We start from the raw sequence: 5000 nt of genomic DNA, 5'->3' as shown, positions 1-5000 counted from the left end.
CGTCGAGGCATGGACTCCACTAGATCCCTGAAGGTGTGCTGTGGGATCTGGCACCAAGATGTTAGCAGCAGATCCTTTAAGTCCTGTAAGTTGTGAGGTGAAGCCTCCATGAATCAGACTTGTTTGTCCAGAACATCCCACAGATGCTGGATTGGACTGAGATCTGGGGAATTTAGAGGCGGAGTCAACACGTCTAACTGGTTGTTGTGGTCGTCAAACCATTCCTGAACCATTTCTGCTTTGTGTCACGGTGCATTATCCTTCTGAAAGAGACCACAGACATCAGGGAATACCGTTTCCATGAAAGGGTGTAGATGGTCTGGAACAATGCTTAGGTAGGTGGTACGTGTCAAAGGAACATCCACATGGATGCAGGACCCAAGGTTTCCCAGCAGAACACTGACCAAAGCAGGACACTGCCTCTGCCACCTCGCCTTCTTCCCATAGTGCATCCTGGTGCCACGTGTTCCTCAGGTAAGAGACGCACATGCACACGACCATCCACGTAATGTAAAAGAAAACGTGATTCATCAGACCAGGACACCTTCTTCCATTGCTCCGTGGTCCAGTTCTGATGCTCACGTGTCCAGTGTTGGTGCTTTCGGCAGTGCACAGGGGTCAGCATGGGCACCCTGACCGGTCAGCAGCTATGCAGCCCCAAACGCAACAAACTGTCCTGCACTGTGTATTCTGACCCCTTTCTATCAGAACCAGCATTAACTTCTTCAGCAGTTTGATCAACAGTAGCTCGTCTGTTGGATCGGATCACACGGGCCAGTCTTCACTCCCCACGTGCATCAATGACCCTCAGCCGTCCACGACCCTGTCTCCGGTTCACCACTGTTCCTTCCTCGGACCACTTTTGATAGATACTGACCACTGCAGACCGGGAACACCCCACAAGAGCTGCAGTTTTGGAGATGTTCTGATCCAGTGGTCTAGCCATCACAATTTGGCCCTTTTGGTCAAACTCACTCAAATCCTTACACTTGTCCATTTTTCCTGCTTCTAACATCAACTTTGAGGACAAAATGTTGACCTGCTGCCTAATATATCCCACCCACTAACAGGTGCCATGATGAGGAGATACTCAGTCTTATTCACTTCACCGGTCACTGGTCATAATGTTATGGCTGACCAGTGTGTGTGTTGATGTTTGTGATGAATCAGTTCCTCTTACTACACAAATATTTTCCTGTAACAGCTTGTTTTATTCCTCTCTCTCACAGTTAATGTCACAAAAAGAGACTTGTGTGTGTGTGTGTGAATATGTGGTGTGTGTGTGTGGAGAGAGTGAGTGTGCGTGTGTGTGAATATATGAAGTGCGTGTACATGTGGAGAGAGTGTGTGTGTGTGTATACGTGGAGAGAGAAAGTGTGTGTGTGTGTGAATATATGGAGTGTGTGTGTGTGTGTGAATATGTGGAGTGTGTGTGTGTGTGTGTGGAGAGAGTGAGTGTGCGTGTGTGTGAATATATGAAGTGTGTATACGTGGAGAGAGAAAGTGTGTGTGTGTGTGAATATATGGAGTGTGTGTGTGTGTGTGAATATGTGGAGTGTGTGTGTGTGTGTGAATATGTGGAGTGTGTGTGTGTGTGAATATGTGGAGTGTGTGTGTGTGTGTGAATATGTGGATTGTGTGTGTGTGTGAATATGTGGAGTGTGTGTGTGTGTGTGTGAATATATGAAGTGCGTGTACATGTGGAGAGAGTGTGTGTGTGTGTATACGTGGAGAGAGAAAGTGTGTGTGTGTGTGAATATATGGAGTGTGTGTGTGTGTGTGAATATGTGGAGTGTGTGTGTGTGTGTGTGTGTGTGGAGAGAGTGAGTGTGCGTGTGTGTGAATATATGAAGTGTGTATACGTGGAGAGAGAAAGTGTGTGTGTGTGTGAATATATGGAGTGTGTGTGTGTGTGTGAATATGTGGAGTGTGTGTGTGTGTGTGAATATGTGGAGTGTGTGTGTGAATATGTGGAGTGTGTGTGTGTGTGTGAATATGTGGATTGTGTGTGTGTGTGAATATGTGGAGTGTGTGTGTGTGTGTGTGAATATGTGGAGTGTGTGTGTGTGTGTGAATATGTGGAGTGTGTGTGTGTGTGTGTGAATATGTGGATTGTGTGTGTGTGTGTGTGAATATGTGGATTGTGTGTGTGTGTGTGTGAATATGTGGAGTGTGTGTGTGTGTGTGTGAATATGTGGAGTGTGTGTGTGTGTGAATATGTGGATTGTGTGTGTGTGTGTGAATATGTGGAGTGTCTGTGTGTGTGAATATGTGGAGTGTGTGTGTGTGAATATGTGGAGTGTGTGTGTGAGTGTGTGTGTGTGAATATGTGAAGTGTGTGTGTGAGTGTGTGTGTGTGAATATGTGGAGTGTGTGTGTGAGTGAATATGTGGAGTGTGTGTGTGAGTGTGTGTGTGAGTGAATATGTGGAGTGTGTGTGTGAGTGTGAGTGTGTGAATATGTGGAGTGTGTGTGTGAGTGAATATGTGGAGTGTGTGTGTGAGTGTGAGTGTGTGAATATGTGGAGTGTGTGTGTGTGAATATGTGGAGTGTGTGTGTGAGTGTGTGTGTGTGTGAATATGTGAAGTGTGTGTGTGAGTGAATATGTGGATTGTGTGTGTGTGTGTGAGTGTGTGTGTGTGTGAATATGTGAAGTGTGTGTGTGTGTGAATATGTGGAGTGTGTGTGTGAGTGTGTGTGTGTGAATATGTGGAGTGTGTGTGTGAGTGTGTGTGTGTGAATATGTGAAGTGTGTGTGTGAGTGTGTGTGTGTGAATATGTGGAGTGTGTGTGTGAGTGAATATGTGGAGTGTGTGTGTGAGTGTGAGTGTGTGAATATGTGGAGTGTGTGTGTGAGTGAATATGTGGAGTGTGTGTGTGAGTGAATATGTGGAGTGTGTGTGTGTGAATATGTGGAGTGTGTGTGTGAGTGTGTGTGTGTGTGAATATGTGAAGTGTGTGTGTGAGTGAATATGTGGAGTGTGTGTGTGTGTGTGAGTGTGTGTGTGTGTGTGTGAATATGTGAAGTGTGTGTGTGAGTGAATATGTGGATTGTGTGTGTGTGTGTGTGAATATGTGGAGTGTGTGTGTGTGTGAATATGTGGAGTGTGTGTGTGTGTGAATATGTGGAGTGTGTGTGTGTGTGTGTGTGTGTGTGTGTGTGTGTGAATATGTGAAGTGTGTGTGTGTGTGAATATGTGAAGTGTGTGTGTGTGTGAATATGTGAGGTGTGTGTGTGTGTGAATATGTGAAGTGTGTGTGTGAGTGAATATGTGGAGTGTGTGTGTGAGTGAATATGTGGAGTGTGTGTGTGTGTGAATATGTGAAGTGTGTGTGTGTGTGAATATGTGAAGTGTGTGTGTGAGTGAATATGTGGAGTGTGTGTGTGAGTGAATATGTGGAGTGTGTGTGTGAGTGTGTGTGTGTGAATATGTGGAGTGTGTGTGTGTGTGTGTGTGTGTGTGAATATGTGGAGTGTGTGTGTGAGTGAATATGTGGAGTGTGTGTGTGTGTGTGAGTGAATATGTGGAGTGTGTGTGTGTGTGTGTGTGTGTGAATATGTGGAGTGTGTGTGTGTGTGTGTGTGTGTGTGTGTGTGTGTGAATATGTGGAGTGTGTGTGTGAGTGTGTGTGTGAGTGTGTGTGTGTGTGTGTGTGTGAATATGTGAAGTGTGTGTGTGTGTGTGTGAATATGTGGAGTGTGTGTGTGTGTGAATATGTGGAGTGTGTGTGTGTGTGTGTGTGTGAATATGTGGAGTGTGTGTGTGTGTGTGTGAATATGTGGAGTGTGTGTGTGTGTGTGAATATGTGGGGTGTGTGTGTGTATGTGTGTGTGTGTGTGTGTGTATGTATATGTGAAGTGTGTGTGTGTGTGAGTGAATATGTGGAGTGTGTGTGTGAATATGTGGAGTGTGTGTGTGTGTGTGTGTGTGTGAATATGTGGAGTGTGTGTGTGTTTGAGTGAATATGTGGTGTGTGTGTGTGAGTGAATATGTGGAGTGTGTGTGTGTGAATATGTGGAGTGTGTGTGTGTGTGAATATGTGGAGTGTGTGTGTGTGTGTGTGTGTGAATATGTGGAGTGTGTGTGTGAGTGAATATGTGGAGTGTGTGTGTGAGTGAATATGTGGAGTGTGTGTGTGTGTGAATATGTGGATTGTGTGTGTGTGTGAATATGTGGAGTGTGTGTGTGTGTGAATATGTGGAGTGTGTGTGTGTGAATATGTGGAGTGTGTGTGTGTGTGAATATGTGGAGTGTGTGTGTGAGTGAATATGTGGAGTGTGTGTGTGAGTGTGTGTGTGAATATGTGGAGTGTGTGTGTGAGTGTGAGTGTGAATATGTGGAGTGTGTGTGTGAGTGAATATGTGGAGTGTGTGTGTGAGTGTGTGTGTGTGAATATGTGAAGTGTGTGTGTGAGTGTGTGTGTGTGTGAATATGTGGAGTGTCTGTGTGTGAATATGTGGATTGTGTGTGTGTGAATATGTGGATTGTGTGTGTGTGAATATGTGGAGTGTGTGTGTGTGAATATGTGGAGTGTGTGTGTGAGTGTGTGTGTGTGAATATGTGAAGTGTGTGTGTGAGTGTGTGTGTGTGAATATGTGGAGTGTGTGTGTGTGTGTGTTTGAGTGAATATGTGGAGTGTCTGTGTGTGTGAATATGTGGAGTGTGTGTGTGTGAATATGTGGAGTGTGTGTGTGAGTGTGAGTGTGATTATGTGGAGTGTGTGTGTGTGTGAATATGTGGAGTGTCTGTGTGTGTGAATATGTGGAGTGTGTGTGTGAGTGTGTGTGTGAATATGTGGAGTGTGTGTGTGAGTGTGAGTGTGAATATGTGGAGTGTGTGTGTGAGTGAATATGTGGAGTGTGTGTGTGAGTGTGTGCATGTATATGTGGAGTGTGTGTGTGAGTGTGTGTGTGTGAGAATATGTGGAGTGTGTGTGTGAGTGAATATGTGGAGTGTGTGTGTGTGTGTGTGAATATGTGGAGTGTGTGTGTGAGTGAA

At 45.2% G+C, this 5000-nt stretch overlaps 1 protein-coding gene across 1 annotated transcript in view; it reads right to left on the bottom strand.

The window, feature by feature from the left end:
• The window catches only part of nae1 (nedd8 activating enzyme E1 subunit 1), a 49098-nt gene that overhangs the window by 29329 nt on the left and 14769 nt on the right, over positions 1–5000 (bottom strand). The gene's annotated exons all lie outside the window — the stretch shown is intronic.

Source organism: Hemibagrus wyckioides, linkage group LG27 (genome assembly GCF_019097595.1).
Source record: "Hemibagrus wyckioides isolate EC202008001 linkage group LG27, SWU_Hwy_1.0, whole genome shotgun sequence".
Lineage (NCBI taxonomy): Eukaryota > Metazoa > Chordata > Actinopteri > Siluriformes > Bagridae > Hemibagrus > Hemibagrus wyckioides.
This window is presented reverse-complemented; position numbering and strand designations above follow the sequence as displayed.